Genomic DNA, 21,160 nt, shown 5'->3' with positions numbered 1-21,160 from the left:
ACCCTCTGTTTCTCGTCTGCTGTTTTTATTTTTAAAATCATGAATGGGTATTGTCTTTTATCAATTTTCCTGTTTTCTCTATCTATGGAAATGATTTTATGACTTTTCTTCTTTACTATTTTAATGTGATGAATTACATGGATTGATTTTTTTTTAAACTGTTAAACCAATCTTACATTCCTAGGATAAACTCCACTTGTTTGTGATGTGTTATAGTTTTAATTGCTGGATTTGGCTTGCTAATTTTTCTTAAGGAGTTTTAAAATATTTGTTCAGGAGGTATATTGGTCTGTGCTTTTATTGCACTGTATTTACTTCTAGTATGACGGTTATGCTGCCTTCCTTCATAAAACAAGTTGGAAAGTGTTTCTATAGAATAATAATACTCTTTTATAAAACAGTTTAAGATGGGCATTATTTCTTCCTTAAATGTCTGATGGCATTCATTGGTGAAGCCATCTGGACCTCGAGTTTTCTTTGTGGTAACGGTTTTGATTACAAATTCAATTTCTTTCATGGATATAGGTTTACTAAGGATATTTGCTTTCTCTTGAATGAGCTTTGGCAGCTTGTATTTTTCGTTTTGCTTGTTGGTTTTTATTGGCATAAAATTGTTTATAATACCCTTCTAATATCTGTCAGGTCATGGTGATATCCTCCTTTATTTGTGAAACTGATCATTTATGTTTCCTTGTTCTGTAGTCTTTGGCCCTTGTGTTAGTTAGAAATGTGTGGATTAATTTCCTAATGTTTGGGAATTTTCTGGGTACTGTATTGTTACTAATTTCTGATTTCATTCTTGTGTGGTCAGAGAATTACTCTATCATTTTTATTATTTGAAATTCATTGAGACATTTTTTTTTCTGGCTTGACACATGGTGTATCTTGGTGTATGTTCCATGTGGACTTAAACAGAATGGATATTCTGTAGTTGTTGGGTATTATGTTTTCTAAATGACAGGGCCAGTAGTAGTATTTAAATCGATGTGTTTGTTGATTTTTGTCTCTGCCTTCTTTAAGTAGTGAGAGAAGGGCATTAAAATTTCCAACTACAACTATGTATCTGTTGATTTATTTAGTTTTGACAATTTTGATTCATGCATTTTTAGGTTCTGTTATGAGGTGATTACATATGTAGTATTGTCATATCTTCTTAATATTTGTCCCTTTTGTCATTACAAAATATCCCACTTTATCTATAGTAATACTTCTTGTCTCAAAGTCTGCTTGGTCTGATATAACTTTCTTATGCTTAATGTTTGCATAGTATAGCTTCTTGCACATTCTACAACTTTAATGTGTTTCTTTGCTATGTTTTTTGGTATTGCTTATTTATCAAATCTAATAAACTGCCTTTTAACTGGAATGTTTAGTCCATTTTTACTTAATATGGTTGAGTTTAATTCTACTATCTTGCTACTATAAAAAATTATTTATTTTTTGTTTACCTCTTTCTCCATTCTTGCCATCTTAGGCATTTTCAATATTCAGTTGCTTTTCCCCTCTATTATATTTTCAGGTATTTTATAGTTAAATCATTTTTTTCTGAAAGAAACTAAAATTTATTTTTATTTTAAATAGACTTTATTTTTTAAAGCAGCTTTAGGATCACAGCAAAAATGAGCAGAAAGAACAGAGAGGTCCTGTGTTAGTCTGTTTTGCATTGCTATAAAAGAATACCTGAGGCTAGGTAATTTGGAAAGAAGAAAGATTTATTTAGCTCATGATTCTGTAGGCTACACAAGAAGCGTAGTGTCAATGTCTGCTTCTGGTGAGGCATTAGGAAGCTTACAATCATGGCAGAAGGCAAAGGAGAAGCCAGCAGATGACATGTCAAGAGAGGGAGAAAGAAAGAGGGAGGAGGTGCCAGGCTCTTTTTAAACAACCGCATCTAATGTTAACTCATTACCACAGGGAGGGCACTTAGTCATTCATGAGTCATTTACTGTCTCCATACTTTTGTCTTTTCCAAAATGTCATGTAGTTGGAATCATGTAGTATGTAGTCTTTTCAGATTGGCTTCTTTTACTTAGTGATATGCATTTATGTTTCCTCCATGTCTTTTCAGGGCTTCATAGCTAACTTTTGTTTAGCACTGGATAATTGGATAATATTCTGTTGTCTGAATATACCACAGTTTATTTATTCACCTACCATCTTAGGTGGCTAGGGCTGCCATAACAAAATAACACAAGCTGCATGGCTTAAACAACAGAAATTTATTTTCTCAAAGTGAAGGAGGCTGGAAGTTCAAGATCAAGGTCCAGCAGGTCCTGTTTCTGGTGAGGACTTTCTTTTTTTTTTTTTTTTGACACTGAGTCTTGCTGTGTCCCCAGGCTGGACTGCAGTGGCACAATCTCGGCTCACTGCAAGCTCCGTCTCCCGGATTCGCACCATTTCTCCAGCCTCAGCCTCCCGAGTAGCTGGGACTACCAGCGCCTGCCAACACGCCCGGCTAATTTTTTGTATTGTTCACCGTGTCAGCCAGGATAGTCTCGATCTCCTGACCTCATGATCCGCCCACCTCGGCCTCCCAAAGTGCTGGGATTACAGGCGTGAGCCACTGAGCCCGGCCTCTGGTGAGGACTTTCTTCTTAGCTTGCAGATAACCACCTTCTCACTGCATCCTCACTGGCCTTTTCTCTGAGTTCATGTGGAGTGGCCAGGGAGAGATCTCTTCTTCTTATAAAGCCAACAGTTGTGTTGGACCTCATTTAACCTTAGTTACCTCCTAAAGGCTCAATCTCCAAATACAGTCACATTTGGGATTAGGGCTTTAATATGTGAATTTGGAGAGAGGAGTAGAAACAATTCAATCCCTAGAATCTATCGAAGGGCATCTTGGTTGCTTCCAAGTTTTGACAGCGCCATAAACACCTGTGTGCAAGATTTTTGTGGACATAAATTTTCAACTCCTTTGGGTAAATACTATTGAGTGTGACTGCTGGATTATGTGATAAGAGTATGTGTAAGAAACTGCCAAACTCTTCCAAAATGACTGTACAATTCTGCATTCTCACCAGCAATGAAAGTTCCTATTGTACCACATCTTCTCCAGCATCATTATCAATGTTCTGGATTTTGGCCATTCTAATAGTTGTGTAGTGGTATCTCATTTTTTAATTTGAATTTCTCTAATGATATGTGATGTGGAGCATCTTTTCATGTGCTTATTTGCCATCTGTCTTTATCATCTTTGGTGAGAAGTCCGTTCAGGACTTTTGCCCATTTTTTAATTGGGAAATTGTGTTTTAATGCAAGATTTAATTTTATAGACTAGTAAAGTTTTAAAACAACCTGTGAATCTAGACATTTAAAAAGCATTGGAACAATTTGTGAAATTTATAAATACAGTCCTTAGAGTTCTGAAGAATTTGACACTTTTTTGTGTCTGCAAAGTTTTTATTATTTAGGTCATTGAAATCCACATGAAAATAGGCTTTGGCTAAGGTAAATCCACTTTCTGTATAAATATGAGATTTCTCGAGTATTTTGGTTTTTGAGGAATAATAACACACATATTGAGGAAAAACAAGAGGGCATCATTTTCTTATATCTTTAAGAGCAAGGCAACACTGCCCAGATGCCATTCCACCTCTGCTTATCCCATTCCACCACCTGCATTCTTAGGCTTGGACTATGTCACACATCTTCTCAAAGCAGTCACAGAAAGGAGAATAATGTCTTCATAATTGGCTTAGACCAATAAGGACCTAGTCTTGGGCTTAGGGATGGGGCTATCCGCCTCTGAATTATATGGCCATGTGGAAGAGGTGGCTGTCTGAAGAAAATCAAAGTACTATTGTTAAGGAGACATGTTGGTGGCTAAACCCCATTTCCACAAATAAGTTTACTTACTCTGACCTTGGAAGCTAAAAAATCTGGTACTGAGGGAGAGTTGCCACACAAGGGATATGTACCAATCTGAGGGAGAGAATCATGTAGCAAAAAAATAATATGGAGAGCATGAGGGCAGTGAACCCCAGGTAGAGACGGGCTTGGGAGGGGATTCAGGCAGAAATAGGGGTCATGAAGCTCATCCCAAAGGAAGGAAAGCAAACTTCAAAGGCCAGCTTGGCTGGCTGCAAATTTTGCTTTGGGCCATCAAACTCAAATGTTTGTGTAACTCATAAATAAACCAAAAGCTCTAGGCAGTTACAGCACAGTTATAAGTTGATGGTAAGGACTATGAGCTGTTTCTTAAAATAATTAAGTCGGGGTGATCTCACCTCTCTTGACATTTATGGGGTCTTATTTACTGCACAAAGGCATTGCATATTTATGTGGGGGTAAAGAGCAGGATCAGCTATATCATTTGCAAGGCCCAGTGCAAAATGAAAATTCAGAGCCCCTTGTTAATAAAATTATTAAGAAATTCAAATCACTCGGTGCCTCTTGAGACTTTACAGAGAGCAATCCTCCCTCTAGAAATGACTTTATGGCTGTGTAATTTGTGTAGTTGTACAAGTTTCCCATGCTTAGAAAGGCCCCACATTTTGTTTAATCATTAACATTATGGTTTCTAGCTGCAGTTTCTAACTGCAATTCTACAACTGAGGGCAAATTAATTTTTTTCAGATCTCAGTTTGTGTATTTCTTAGAACTGATCTATACTAGTAGTTTTCAAACCTTTTATTTTAAAGCAGTAGAACCCCCTTTACATCAAAATTTTTACTTGGAGTCTGCTGTGGTCTGAATATTTTTGTCTCCCCAAGATTTATGTTGAACCCTAATCGTCAGTGTGATACTATAAGGAGGCGGAATTCTTGGGAAGTGATTTGGTCATCAGGGTGGGACCCTCATAAATGGGATTAGTGCCCTTACAAGGGCTGAAGAAACTATAATTTTTCCACCATGTGAGGATGTAGTAAAGTAGAAAGTGGATCCTCACCAGACACAAAATCTGCCATGACCTAGATCCTTCCCAGTCCCTAGTTCTAGAAGAAGTAAATTTCTGTTGTTTAAGCCACCCAATTTATGAAATTTTGTTATAGCAGCCTTGATGGACTGAATACAGGACGGAATGATTAGAGTCCTAAATATAAAACAGATAAAAGAGAAAGTATCTAATTAAAATCTCCTCTCTAATAGAAGGAGCCCATGAAATTCCACAGAAGAAATTGATAACACTCCATTGCGATCAAGTTTGCCAACTACAGCCCTCAGGTCAGCAGCCCTCAGCTGCTAGCTGTCTTTGTACATAAGTTTTATTTGAACATAGCCATGTTCATTTGTTTACATGTCATTTCTGGCTGCTTCTGCTCTATAGAGTTAGAGTTGAGTAGTCTTGACAGAGTCCACATGACTGGCAAAACCTAAAATATTTACTTTCAGGTCCTTAACAGAAAAAGTTTACCACTTCTTGATCTAGATTATTTATGCTGATGACACTGGCAGGATGGCAAGGATAAGGCACAGAGGTTTCCAAGCTTGGAGAATGGGCAGGCTAACAAGGCAGGAAGTTAGATATCAGCTAACAATCAAGAGACCAATGTGGAGCTAGTGTGTGTCACGTGGATCCAGACCCTGAAATAAAATAGAAACCTAATTACCAAGACAGAGACACAAGACTGAAATGAGAAAAGCAGCAAGTTTGCCCACATGCCAACTTACCTAAAGTATGGATCGGTCCTGAGATTTCTCCCCAGAGTGGTTTAGATTCCAGAGCCCTGCAGGGAAATAGAGTTGGAGAATAAAGAAGTACTGGGACAGGGAACAGGTGGGTCCTCCTCAAAGCTATAGAGATGAGAAGATAATGGCCCCTGGAAGGGTAAGAGAGTGCAAACATAAAATACTCATGTCAGTAATAAATCAAATATAGAGAATAAATAGGCCAGGTGTAGTGACTCGTGCCTGTAATTCCAGCACTTTGGGAGGCTGAGGTGGGCAGATCACCTGAGGTGGGCAGATCACCTGAGGTCAGGAGTTTGAGACCAGCCTGGCCAACATGGCAAAACCCATCTCTACTAAAAATACAAAACTTAGCCAGGTGTGATAGCACACCTGTAATCCCAGCTACTTGGGAGACTCAGGCAGGCGAATCACTTGAATCCGGGAGATGGAGGTTGTAGTGAGCTGAGATCGTGCCACTGCACTCCAGCCTGGGCAACAGAGCAAGAGTCTGTCTCAGAGAGAGAGAGAGAGAGAGAGAGAGAGAGAGAGAGAGAGAATAGATAGATAAGTAGGAAAACCCCAGAGAGAACAGAGTAATAACTAAAACAAAATGACTGTTTCCTAAGTGTCTTTGGTAGGTACTATAAAAATGAATGAGATTATATACATGTACAAGGCGTCTTTGACTTCAAGGATTATACATAGAAGTCAGAAAATACACTGGAATGCAATCCTGTGTATTTGAGGCTCCCTGTGGCAGTTTTAAAGTAAAGATCCAAGGTACTTCCCCATACCTACTGAATCAGAGTCTCTGTGACTGGGACTTGGGGAAAGTAATGGGCTGAACTGTGTATTGTGTCCCATAAATTCACATGTTGAAGCTCTCAACCCTAGTACCTCAGAATGTGCCTATATGTGAACTTGGGGGTCTTTAAAGAAGTGATTAAGTTAAAATGAGGCTGTTAGGGTGTGCCTTAATCCAATCTGACTGTTGTCCTTGTCAGAAGAGGAAATATGAACACACAGAGAGACACCAGGGGTGCACATGCCCAGAGGGGTGACCATGTGAGGGCACAGCAAGAAAGTGGTCACCTACAAGCCAAGGAAAGAAGCGTCAGAAGAAACAAAATCTGTTGAAACTTTAATCCTGGATTTCTAGCCTCCAGAACTGTGAGAATATAAATTGCTGTTGTTGAAGCCACCCAGTCTCTGGTATAATTACGGTGGCCCTACCACATGAATAGATCATGTGTGATAGTTGAATATCTACACAGGTAATTCTGACACTCACACTGAGTTGACAACCACTTGGTTAGAGTTCAGATGCAGACCCAGGAGGAAGATAAGGAAAAGGTGCTGAAGAATGGATAGAGGAAATGTTGCCTTGTAAATATAAAAGAGATGAGCTTTGTGTTGCCTGTGAGGTTCCCCATGCCTGTTCATTTGCCGGGTGCGGTGGCTCATGCCTGTAATCCCAGCACTTTGGGAGGCTGAGGTGGGCAGATCACCTGAGGTCAGACCAGCCTGGCCAACATGGTGAAACCCCGTCTCTACTAAAAATACAAAAATTAGCCAGGCATGCTGGCAGGTACCTGTAATCCCAGTTACTCAGGAGGCTGAGGCAGGAGAATGGCTTGAACCTGGGAGGCGGAGATTGCAGTGAGCCGAGACCGCACCATTGCACTCCAGCCTAGGCAACAAGAGCGAGTCTTTGTCTAAAAAAAAAAAAGTTCTTTATTTACCATCTTAGTGCTGCTTCTGTTGATTTGAGTTGAATCAGGTCAGTCTTCTTGTTCTCGGGAAGTTTTACCCCCAGTCAATGGGAAGCTAGTATGTTTTCCTATCATGTACTCTTGATTGCCTCCCTCTCCTGTTGTCATGTTGGAAACTGTGCAAGAGACAGAAGCCAAGAACTAAGGCTTTTCTTACCACTAAACAAACTATTTTTAAACTAGACAAAATAAGGGTCATTTCTTCGGGGGCAGAGTCATCTCGTTGCTATCTATGGCTTGTTGTTATAAATCCAATTCCTCAAAAAGAGTTCCAGCATTAGCAGATTTTAATGAAGTAGTTATTAAGCATATTTGGCTCTGATGAACGCAAATTTATTTCCTAATGATCTTTGTCTGACTGAAAATAGCAAGTCTTGAATATGTTAGTCTGTGCAGGGAATATTAATGTTTTCTTAATTTTTCCCGGTGATATTGAATCAAAATGGCTTTTGGTAAATCAGTCAACTGAAGCAATAGCTAAAGACACTTATTACTTAACATGATATATATTCAACTAAAATTACAGTATCCCATTTTCTTAGTGCTTTGAATGGAAAAGTTCCAGAAAGTAACCATTTGATTTAAAACTCCTAGCTCTTTTTAAAGCAAGGTATCATCTCCTTTTAAAGGTTAGATTTCAGGAATAACATCAGCAAGATATCAGAGTAGGAGACACCAGCCTTCACCTGCTCACAAAAAAATAATAATTAGACATCTATCCACAAGTGAAACTAGCGCTTCAATTTGAGAAGCTGCAGCAACACAGCAAAGCAACACAAACAAACAAACCAACAAACAACAACAACACAAGGAATAATTGCATAAAAGGCATAGGAACAACAGTTCCATTTTGCCTGCACCATCTCATCCCCTGAGGCTGTCACTGCTCAGTGCTAAGAGGGAACTACCCAGTGCACAAGTTCGCCTTACAGGGACAAGAAGAGCGGAATGAATGACCAACTTCCCCAGTCTTTTGGGGGCATTGCCCTAAGGATCTGCTTTGGCTTCACCTTACCCAGATCCCTGGGGACACCAACATAGCTGAGACATCTGGAGAGGACTAAAAACTTAACATGACATATATTCAGCTAAAAAACAAAGAAGGCTGGAGGCTATCAGTGTCAGCCATATGGTGGATGCTATTGTGACCCCCCATGGCTTGATCCTCAACTCTCGCCACTGAGGACCTCAACAGCTCTTGTGGTGTTTCACAGCATCCTCCTCAACAGCCAGGTCCTCTGAGGACCCCATGGTGTTCATCATTGTGGATCCAAGCGGTCTGCTCCACAGGGGATGCCAAAAGCTTTCGCCTTTGAGATCTACGGTCTTTGCAGACTCCAGCTGTCTGAGCTGTCACCCTTTTCTCCCCTTCACAGAGCTTTCTTTCCACCATGGGTGCCCCATCCCCACACACAGCCTGGCTACTGCATGCACATGCTTGCAGATGACTTGGGTTCCTGCATCAAGCCATGACATGCAGTGCTGTATGTATGCCCATGGTGATCCTGCAAGCATGTGTGTTTACACAGCTGACACTGACCCCACTGCCAGCCTTCACTACCATTCAGTCACCTGCAGCTAGCCGTCAGCTCTGGTCCCGACAGCAGTGTAGATGCACCAGCTAGCCCCAACTCCCTCACCACCAGGCACATGCCTTCAGCTATTCCTTGCAGTTGAGCTCATGCATACTGGCAGTGCCAACCCCTGCAGCCACACTTACATGTACAGCTGGTCTCTGAAGCCACACATGTGTAAACTTCAAGTCCTGATGTCCACCACTGTTTGCCCTTGTCCCTTGCTACTGAAGCCAGAGGCACTGCTGAGGACCCTAACAGCTTTTTTACTCACTGTGGGTCCCCTGCAGTTCTTATCAATAAGGGTTTTGCTGCTGCTGACATCATGGACCACAGCTTTCTGAGCTGATAAGACTCTACACCAACCCCACACAAGACCCAGAGCTACTTTATGCTCCCACATTTGATATCTGGTGATACAGTATGCTCCAGGGCCCCCTCACCCCACTGATAAACGTCTTTTCTTACCACAGCCAGTCAACTAAATCTAGAAAAGGTCTTCGAAGGCAGAGACACCTGTCTGTTTACCTATATATCAAACCTGCACAAACAAGGATCACAAGAAACCAGGGAAACGAGACACCAAACAAGAAACAAATAATTGTTACAAAGAAGCTCAGCAGGTTACAAGAGAACATAGATAAATGATTTAATGAAATCAGGAAAACAATATGAGAACAAAATGAGATGTTCAAAAAAGAGATAGAAAACAGAAAAAGAGAGAACCAAACAGAAATTTTGAAGCTGAAAGAATACAGTGACTGAACTGGAGAATGCAATAGAAAGTTTCAATAGCAGACTCAATCAAGCCAAAGAATCCGAATTTGAAGACATGTCATTTTAAATTATCAAGGCATAAAAGAAAAAGTGAAAAAGAACAAAAGGGAATGAAGAAAGCCTATGAGATTTTTGAGACCCCATCAAAAGAGCTAATATTTATATTATGGAATCTTCAGAAGGAGAAGACAGAGAGGGAAAAGGACAGAAAACTATTTAAAGAAATATGGCTGAAAATTGTCCAAGTTTGGGAAGAGATATGGAAATCCAAGTACATGAAGCTCAGTGGTGGTCCCCAAAGATTTCACTGACACATATTTTAATCAAACTATCAAACACAAAGACAAAAGAGAGAAATTTGAAAGCAACAAGAAAATAGAGGCTCATCAAACACAAGAAAATTTCTATGAGGCCATCAGCAGAAACCTTGCAGGTCAGGAGAACTTGGAATGATATATTCAGAGTGCTGGAAAGAACCCCTGCCAAATAATAATAGTTCACCTGGCAAAGCTATTCTTCATAAACGAAGGATAGATAGAAATTTCTTCAGAGAAACAAAAGTTGAGGGAGATCATCATCATTAGATCTGCCTTAAAAAAATGCTAAAGAGAGTTCTTCAACCTGAAATGAAATAATGCTAATTAGTAATGTAAATACATATGAAAATATAAAACTCACTTGGAAAGGTAATTATGTAATTAAATTCAGAATACTCTAGTGCTATAATAATGGTATGTAAATCACTTATAAATCTAGCACAAAGATTAAAAGTCAAGGTATTAAAAACTATAATAATTTATTAGTGGGTTCATAATATAAGAAGTTATATATTAAAAACATAAAATTGGGCAGAGCTTGTGTAGTGATCAAAGTTGTTATTAGATTAAAATAGCCTGTTGTAACTATTAGATGTTTTATGTAAGCCTAACAGTAACCACAAAACAAGTATCTATATTAGATACACAAACAATAAAGAGAAAGAAATCAAAGCATACCACTACATAAAATAAATAAATCAAAAAGATAGCAGAAGAGGAAGAAAGGAACAAAGAACCTACCAAACAGTCAGAAAACAATTAACAAAATGGCAATAATAAGTTGTTACCTCTCAATAATTATGTTAAATGTAAATGGACTAAATGCTCTACTCAAAAGACATAGAATGCCTGAATAGATCAAACACACACACACACACACACACACACACACAAGACCCATCTATATGATGCCTACAAGAGACTCACTTCAGCTTTAAAGACACACATAGATTGAAAGGAAATAAATGAAAGAAAGACTTTCCATGCAAATGGAAACTAGAAAAGAGCAGGGGTAGCTATACCTATATCATACAAAATAGACCTTAAGTCAAAAACTGTAAAAGAAACAGTCATTATATAACAATAAATGATTCAATTTATCAAGAGGATATATCAATTGTAAATATATAGGCACATAGCACTGTAACACCTTAATATATAGAACACATATGAATAGCTCTACAGAGAGAATTAGACCACTAAAAAATAGTAAAGTAATATTTCACTTTCAACAATGGATCAATTATTCAGACAGAAAATCAATAACATTGGACTTGAATACTATAGACAAATAAACCTAACAGACATAAACTGAACATTCCACTCAACATGGTAGAATATTCTCCTCAATTGCACACAGAACAGTTTCCAGAAAGGATCATATGCTAGGCCACAAAACAAGTTTTTACAAATTTAAGAAGACTGGATTTATATCATGCATCTTTTCTGACCACAATGGTATGAAACAAGAAATCAATGACATGAAGAAATTTTAAAATTCACAGTATGTGGAAATTAAACAACACCTCCTGAACAACAAATGGGTCAAAGAAGAACTCAAAAGGAAAATTAAAAAAAAAAAAAAAATCTTGAGGCAAATGAAAATGGAAACACAACAGACCAAAACTTATGGGATGCAGAAAAATTCATTCTAAGAAGAAAGTTTATAACAACAAGGACCTACATTAAGAAAAAAGGAAGGTGGGCTGCTCTGGTGGCTCACACATGTAATCTCAGTGCTATGGAAGGCCAAGATGGGAGGATTGCTTGAGGCCAGGAGTTTGAGATCAGCCTGGGCAACATAGTGAGACCCTGCCTCTACAAAAAATAAATTAGGCAGGTGTGGTAGCATATACCTGTAGTCCTAGCTACCGGAGAGGCTGAGGTGGGAGCATCACTTGAGCCCAGGGTTTCGAGGCTGCTGTGAGCCGTGATCATGCCATCGCACTCCAGCCTGGGAAACAGGACAGCAAGTCCCTGTCTCTCAAAAAAAACTTTTTTAAAGAAGGAAAAAAGAACGATCTTGAACATAAGGCAACAGAATAAAACTAAACGAAGCCCAAAGTTTGAAAAGGAAGAATAAAATAAAGGATAATTAAAATCAGAGTAGAAATAAATAAAACACAGACTAGAAAAACAATAGAAAAATAATCAGTAAAACTGGGTTGGTTTTTCAGAAAGGTGAACAAAGTTGACAAAAGTTTAGCTAGACTAACTTAAAAAAAATAGAGAATACTCAAATACAATTAGAAAGAAAAGAGGAAACAACTGATATCACACAAAGGATCATAAGAGACTACTATGAATAATTATCTAACAAATTGGATGAACTAGAAAAAATGAATTCCTAGACACATACAACCTACTAAGACTTAAGAAATAGAAAAATGTGAACTGAACAATAAGAAGAAGATTCCATCAGCAATCAAGTCTTCCAACAAATAAAAGTCCAGGACCAAATGCTTTCACTGGTGAATTCTACTAAAATTTTAAAGAAAAATTAATGGAAATCCTTCTTAAAATCTTCCAAAAGTTGAAGAGGAAATAATATTTTTAAACTCATTTTATGAGGTAAACATTATTCTGATACCAAAGCTGACAGGGACATTACTGGAAAATAAAATTATAGGCCAATATCCTGATGGACAAAAATGCATAAACCCTCAAGAAAATACTAAAACCTTAATTCCACAGCACATTCAAATGATAATACACTGTGATCGAATGGTATTTATCTGTGGTATGTAACAATTGTTCAATACATGCAACTCAATAAATGTGATACACCAAATTAACAAAGTGCATAGCAAAAATGATATGATTATTTCAATAGAAGCAACAAAATTATCTGATAAAATTCAATATTTTTTCATGACAAGAACGTCCAACAAATTAGATATAGAGGAGATGTATTTTAACACAATAAAGGCCATATATAACAAGTCTGCAGCTAATATCATACTCAATGGTGGAAAGCTGAAAGCTTTTACTCTAAGATCAAGAACAAAACAAGGATGCCCCCTCTCACCACTGCCATTCAACACAATATTGTAAGTCAGAGCCTATATTCTAGTCAGAGCCATTAGGCAAGGGCATTAGGCAAGGGCATCCAAATCAGAAAAGATATAAAACTGTATGTGTTTACAGACGACATGATCTTATATGTAGAAATCTCTAAAGATTCTATGAAAAACTATGAGAACTACTACAGAAATTTAGTAAAGTTGCAAGATAGAAAATCAACATACAAAAATCAGTTTTATTTATATACATTAACAATGAGCTAGACGAAAAAGATATTAAGAAACAATCTTACAATAACTTAAAAAAAGAATACTTAGAAATAAATTTAACCAATGAGGTGAAAGATCTGTACACTAAAAATTATAAAACACTGATTAAAAAATGAAGAAGACATAAATATATGGAAAAATATTATTTGTTTATGGAGCAGAAGAATTAATATTCTAAAAATATTCACACTACATAAAGTGATCTACAGATTCAATGCAATCACAATCAAAATTCCAGTAGTATTTTTTATAGAAATAGAGAAAATAATCCTAAAATTTATATAGAACCATAAAATATCCTAAATAGCCAAAGAAATCTTGAGCAAGAACCACAATGCTGGAGGTAGCACACTTCTTGATTTTAAATTACATTACAAAGGAATAGAAATCAAAACAATATGGTACCAGTATAAAAACAGACATATAGACCAATAGAACAAAATTAACCCTCGAATAAACCCACACATAATAGTCAACTGATTTTTGATAAAGGTGCCGAGAACACACAAGGGGGAAACTATAGTCTGTCCAATGAATGATGTGGGGAAACTGGATATTCACATGCAAAAAATGAAATTGGATCCTTATCTTACTTCATGCACAAAAATCAACCCAAAATAGATTAAAGATTTAAACATAAATATTGGAACCATAAAACTCTTAGAAGAAACAAAGGGGAAAACTATGACACACATCATAGCAATAAATTTTTGGATTTGAGATCATATGCACAGGCAGTAGAGATGAAAAAGTTAAAAATGGATTATAGAAAACTAAATACTTCTGCATAGCAAAGAAAATAATCTACAACATATAAAAGAAACCTATGGAACAGGAAAAAATATTTGCAAACCATACGACTGAAAAAGAGTTTATATTCAGAATATATAAGAAGTTCACACAGGTGGCTGGCAAGATGGTTGAATACGAATAGCTCCAGTCTGCAGCTCCCAGTGAGATCAATGCAGAAGGCGGGTGATTTCTGCATTTCCAACTGAGGTACCTGACTCATCTCAGTGGGACTGGTTTGAAAGTGGGTGTAGCCCATGGAGGACAAGCCAAAGGAGGGTGGGGCATCACTTCACCCAGGAAGCACAGAGGGTCAGGGAAATCCCTCCCCAAGCCAAGGGAAGCCGTGAGGGACTGTGCCATGAAAGACAGTGCATTCTGGCCCAGATATTACACTCTTCCCACAATCTTTCCAACTTGCAGACCGGGAGATTCCCTCAGGTACCTACACCACCAGGGCCCTGGGTTTCAAGCAAAAAACTGGGCGGCCATTTGGGCAGACACCAAGCTAGCTGCAGGAGTTTTTTTGTTCATGCCCCAGTGGCACCTGAAATACCAGTGAGACAGAACCGTTTACTCTCCTGGAAAGAGGGCTGGAGCCAGGGAGCCAAGTGGTCTAGTTCAGTGGACCCCACCCCCACAGAGTCAAGCAAGCTAAGATCCACTGGCTTAAAATTCTCACTGCCAGCACAGCAGTCTGAAGTCAACCTGAAACTGTCGAACTTGGTCGAGGGAGGGGCACCTGCCATTACAGAGGCTTCAGTAGGCAGTTTTCCTCTCACAGCATAAACAAAGCAACCAGGAAGTTCAAACTGGGCAGAGCCTACTGCAGCAAAGCCGCTGTAGCCACACTGCCTCTCTAGATTCCTCCTCTCTCTCAGCAGGGCATCTCAGAAAAGAAGGCAGCAGCCCCAGTCAGGGGCTTATAGATAAAACTCCCAGCTCCCTGGCACAGAGCACCTGGGGGAAGGGGCGGCTGTGGGTGAAGCTTCAGCAGACTTAAGTGTTCTTGCATGCTGGTTCTGAAGAGAGCAGTGGATCTCCCAGCACAGCACTTGAGCTCTGCTAAGGGATGGACTGCCTCCTCAAGTGGGTCCCTGACCCCTGTGCCTCCTGACTGGGAGACACCTCCCAGCAGGGGTCGACAGACACCTCATACAGGAGAGCTCTGGCTGGCATCCGGCAGGTGCCCCTCTGGGACAAAGCTTCCAGAGGAAGGTATAGGCAGCAATCTTTGCTGTTCTGCAGCCTCCACTGGTGATACCCAGGAAAACAGGGTCTGGAGGGGACCTCCAGCAAACTCCTGTAGCAAAGGAGCCTGACTTTTAGAAGGAAAACTAACAAATAGGAAGGAGTAGCATCAATACCAACAAAAAGGACGTGCACACAGAAACCCCATCAGAAGGTTACCAGCATCAAAGACCAAAGGTAGATAAATCCACAAAGATGAGGAAAAACCAGTGCCAAAAGGCCAGAAAAAAAACAGAATGCCTCTTCTCCTCCAAAGGATCACAACTCCTCACCAGCAAGGGAACGAAACTGGATGGAAAATGAGTTTCACAAATTGACAGAAGTAGGCCTCAGAAGGTGGGTAATAACAAACTCTTCCAAGCTAAACGAGCATGTTCTAACCCAATGCAAGGAAGCTAACAACCTTGAAAAAAGGTTAGAGGAATTGCTAACTAGAATAACCAGTTTAGAGAAGAACATAAATGACCTGATGGAGCTGAAAAGCACAGCATGAGAACTTAGTGAAGCATACACAAGTATCAATAGCCAATCAAGCGGAAGAAAGGATATCAGAGATTGAAGATCAACTTAATGAAATAAAGCATGAAGACAAGATTAGAGAAAAAAGAATGAAAAGGAATGAACAAATCCTCCAAGAAATATGGAACTTGTAAAAAGACCAAACCTACGTTTGATTGGTGTACCTAAAAGTGATGGGGAGAATGGAACCAAGTTGGAAATATCTCCAGGATATTATCCAGGAGAACTTCCCCAACCTAGCAAGACAAGCCAACATTAAAATTCAGGAAATACAGAGAACACCACAAAGATACTCCTCAAGAAGAGCAACCCCAAGACACATAATCGTCAGATTCACCAAGGTTGAATGAAGGAAAAAATGTTAAGAGCACACAGAGAGAAAGGTCAAGTTACCCAGAACGGGAACCCATTAGACTAAGAGTGGATCTCTCTGCAGAAACCCTACAAGCCAGAAAAGAGTAGGGACCAATATTCAACATTCTTAAAGAAAAGAATTTTCAACCCAGAATTTCATATCCAGCCAAACTAAGTTTCATAAGTGAAGGAGACATAAAATCCTGTACAGACAAGCAAATGCTGAGAGATTTTGTCACCACCAGGCCTGCCTGATAAGAGCTCCTGAAGGAAGCACTAAATATGGAAAGGAACAACCAGTACCAGTCACTGCAAAAACATACCATATTCTAAAGACCATCGACACTATGAAGAAATTGCATCAACTAACGTGCAAAGTAACCAGCTAGCATCATGATGACGGGATCAAATTCACACATAACAATATTAACCTTAAATGTAATGGGATAAAGGCCCAGTTAAAAGACACAGACTGGCAAATTGGATAAAGTGTCAAGACCCATCGGTGTGCTGTATTCAGGAGACCCATCTCACATGCAAAGACACACATAGGCTCAAAATAAAGGGATGGAGGAATATTTTCCAAGCAAATGGAAAGCAAAAAAAAGCAGGGGTTGCAATCCTAGTCTCTGACAAAACAGATGTTAAACCAAAAAAGAGCAAATAAGATAAAGAAGGGCATGACGTAATGGTAAAAGGACCAATGCAATGAGAAGAGCTAACTATCCTAAAAATGTATGCACTAAAACAGAAGCATTCAGATTCATAGAGCAAGTTCTTAGAGACTTACAAAAAGACTTAAACTCCCACACAATAATAGTGGGAGACTTTAACACTACACTGTCAATATTAGACAGATCAATGAGACAGAAAATTAACAAGGATATTCAGGACTTGACTCAGCACTGGACCAAGCAGACCTAATAGAGATCTACAGAACGCTTCACCCCAAATCAGAATATACATTCTTCTCAGCACTACATTGCACTTATTCTAAAACTGATGACATAATTGGAAGTAAAACACTCCTCAACAAATGCAAAAGAACGGAAATCATAACAGTCTCTCAGACCACAGTACAAGCAAATTAGAACTGAGGATTAAGAAACTCTCAAAACCACACAACTACATGGAAACTGAACAACCTGCTCTTGAATGACTACTGGGTAAACAACATAATTAAGGCAGAAATAAATAAGTTCTTTGAAACCAATGAGAACAAAGACACAACGTACCAGAATCTCTGGGACACATTTAAAAGCAGTGTGTAGAGGGAAATTTATAGCACTAAATGCCCACATGAGAAAGTGAGAAAGATCTAAAATCGACACCCTAACATCACAATTAAAGTAACCAGAGAAGCACAAGCAAACAAATTCAAAAACTAGCAGAAGACAAGAAATAACTAACATCAGAGCAGAACTGAAGGAGATACAGACAGGACAAACCCTTAAAAAAAAAAAATCGATGAATTCAGGAGCTGGTTTTTTGAAAAGATTAACAAAATAGATAGACCGCTGGTCAGACTAATAAAGAAGAAAAGAAAGAAGAATCAAATAGACACAATAGAAAATGATAAAGAGGATATCACCACTGATCCCACAGAAATACAAACTTCCATCAGACAATACTATGAATGCCTCTACACAAATATATTAGAAAATCTAGAAGAAATGGATGATTCCTGGACACATACACCCTCCCAAGTCTAAACCAGGAAGAAGTCAAATCCTTGAATAGGCCAATAACAAGTTCTGAAATGGAGGCAGTAATTAATAGCTTACCACCAAAAAAAGCCCCAGAACAGATGGATTCACAGCTGAATTCTATCCAAGGTACAAAGAGGAGCTGGTACCCTTCCTTCAGAAACTATTTCAAACAGTAGAAAAAGAGGGACTCCTCCCTAACTCATTTTATGAGGCCAGTATCCTGATTCCAAAACCTGGCAGAGACAGAACAAAAAAAGAAAATTTCAGGCCAATATCCCTGATGAACATCGATGCAAAAATCCTTAATAAAATACCGGCAAACTGAATCCAGCAACACATCAAAAAGCTTATCCACCACGATCAAGTTGGCTTCATCCCTGGGATGCAAGGTTGGTTCAACATACACAAATCAGTAAATGTATTCCATCACATAAACAGAACCAATGACAAAAACCACATGCTTATCTCAGTAGAGGAAGAAAAGGCCTTTGATAAAATTCAACATGACTTCATGATAAAAACTCTCAATAAACTAGGTATTGATGGAACATATCTCAAAATAATAAGAGCTATTTATGACAAACCCACAGCCAGTATCATACTGAATGGGCAAAAGCTAGAAGTACTCTCTTAGAAAACTGGCACAAGACCAGGAAGACCTCTGTCACCACTCTTATACAACATAGTATTGGAAGGTCTGGCCAGGGCAATCAGGCAAGAGAAAGACATAAAGGGTATTTAAATAGGAAAAGAGGAAGTCAAATTGTCTCTGTTTGCAGATGACATGATTGTATATTTACAAGAGACGTGAAGGACCTCTTCAAGGCGAACTACACACCACTGCTCAAGGAAATAAGAGAGGACACAAACAAATGGAAAAACATTCCATACTCATGGATAGGAAGAGTAAATATCATGAAAATGGCCATACTGCCCAAAGTAATTTATAGATTCAATGCTATCCCCATCAGCTAGCATTCACTTTCTTCACAGAATTAGAAAAAACTTTTCTTGGCCCATATAGCCAAGACAATCCTAAGCAAAAAGAACAGAGCTGGAGGCATCACACTACCTGACTTCAAAGTATACTACAAGACTACATTAGCCAAAACAGCGTGGTACTGGTACCAAAACAGATATATAGACCAATGGAACAGAACAGAGTCCTCAGAAATAACACCACACATCTATAACCATCTGATCTTTGACAAACCTGACAAAAACAAGCAATGGGGAAAGGATAATAAATGGTGTTGGAAAAACTGGCTAGCCATATGCAGAAAACTGAAACTGAACCCCTTCCTTACACCTTATACAAAATTTAACCCAAAATGGATTAAGGACTTAAATGTAAGACCTAAATCCATAAAAACCCCGGAAGAAAACCTAGGTAATACCATTCAGGACACAGGCATGGGCAAAGACTTCATGACTAAAACACCAAAAGCAATGGCAACAAAAGCCAAAATTGACAAATGGGATCTAATTAAACTAAAGAGTTTATGCATGGAAAAAAAAAAAAACTATCATCAGAGTGAACAGGCAACCTACAGAATGGGAGAAATTTTTTGCAATTTATCCATCTGTCAAAGGGCTAATATCCAGAATCTACAGAGAGCTTAAAAAAATTTACACACAAAAAAAACCCCATCAAAAAGTGGGTGAAGGATATGAACAGACACTTCTCAAAAGAAGACATTTGGCCAACAATGATAAGAAAAAAAGTTCATCATCACCGGTCATTGGAGAAATGCTAATCAAAACCACAATAAAGTACCATCTCACGCCAGTTTGAATGGCAATCATTAAAAAGTCAGGAAACAACAGATGCTGGAGAGGATGTAGAGAAAGACGAATGCTTTTACACTGTCGGTGGGAGTGTAAACTAGTTCAACCATTGTGAAAGACAGTGTGGCAATTCCTCAAGGATCTAAAACCAGAAATACCATTTGACACAGCAATCCCATTACTGGGTATATACCCAAAGGATTAGAAATCATTCTACTATAAAGACACATGCACATGTACATTTATTGTGCACAGTTCACAATAGCAAAGACTTGGAAGTAACCCAAATGCCCATCAATGATAGATTGGATAAAGAATACATGGCACATATACACCACAGAATACTATGCAGCCATACAAAAGGATGAGTTCATGTCCTTTGCAGGGACATGGATGCAGCTGGAGACCATCATTCTGAGCAAACTATCACAAGGATAGAAAACCAAACACCACATGTTCTAACTCATAGGTGGGAATTGAACAATGAGAATACGTGGACACAGGGAGGGGAACATCACATACTGGGACCTGTCCTGACAGGTTGGGGGACAGGGGAGGGACAGCATTAGGAGAAATACCTAATGTAGATGACAGGTTGATGGGTGCAGCAAATCACCATGGCATGTATACACCTATGTAACAAACCTGCCCATTCTGCACATGTATTCTAGAACTTGAAGTATAATAATAATTAAAAAAACGAATTCGTGCAATCTAATAGCAAAAAGAAAACATAATTATAATCTGATTTAAAATTGGGCCATGGACCTTACTAAACAGATATTTTTCCATAGAGTACATTAAAATGGGCAAAGTGTGTATGAAAACATGCTCAACACCACTATGTTTTAGGGAAATGCAAATTGAAACCATAGTGAGCTACCGCATCACATCTGTTAGGACAGCTGTTAGAAAAAAGATCGTTTTTGTGATGATGTGGACAAGGCCCTTGCACATCGTTGAGAATGTAAATTGGCACTGCTATTATATAAAACAAATTGGCACTGCCATTATATAAAACAATATGGAGGCTCCTCAAAAAATTAAAAATAGAACTGTCATATGATCCAAAAATTTCATTTCTGAGTATATATCAAAAGACATAAAATCAGTATCTCAAAGGGATATTAGTATTCCTATGTTCAGTGCAGCATTATTTTCATTAGTCAAGAAATGGAAACAATCTGATTGTCCTACAACAGATGAATGGATAAAGAAAATATAGTGTTGTATTAGCTGGGTGTGGTGGCTTGTGCCTGTAATCCCAGCTACTCAGGAGATTGAAGCAGAACAATCACTTGAAGCCAGGAGTTTGAGACCGCTATCTCAAAATATAAACAAAGAAAGAAAGAAGGAAGGAAGGAAGGAAGGAAGGAAGGAAGGAAGGAAGGAAGGAAGGAAGGA

At 38.7% G+C, this 21,160-nt stretch overlaps 1 long non-coding RNA gene across 1 annotated transcript in view; it reads right to left on the bottom strand.

The window, feature by feature from the left end:
- Positions 1 to 2,502: 2,502 nt before the first annotated feature.
- The window catches only part of LOC111547293, a 41,002-nt gene continuing 22,344 nt past the window's right edge, over positions 2,503 to 21,160 (bottom strand). Inside the window, exons 3-5 of the long non-coding RNA XR_002733081.2 lie at positions 7,356 to 7,501; positions 5,614 to 5,669; positions 2,503 to 5,526 (exon numbers count right to left, since the gene is read on the bottom strand). This is a non-coding gene — a long non-coding RNA (uncharacterized LOC111547293). The remainder of the gene's footprint in view (positions 5,527 to 5,613; positions 5,670 to 7,355; positions 7,502 to 21,160) is intronic.

Source organism: Piliocolobus tephrosceles, chromosome 5 (assembly GCF_002776525.5).
Source record: "Piliocolobus tephrosceles isolate RC106 chromosome 5, ASM277652v3, whole genome shotgun sequence".
In the NCBI taxonomy this organism is placed as follows: Eukaryota; Metazoa; Chordata; class Mammalia; order Primates; family Cercopithecidae; genus Piliocolobus; species Piliocolobus tephrosceles.
The sequence above is the reverse complement of the archived record's forward strand: the minus strand, read 5'-3'. Positions and strand labels throughout refer to the sequence as shown.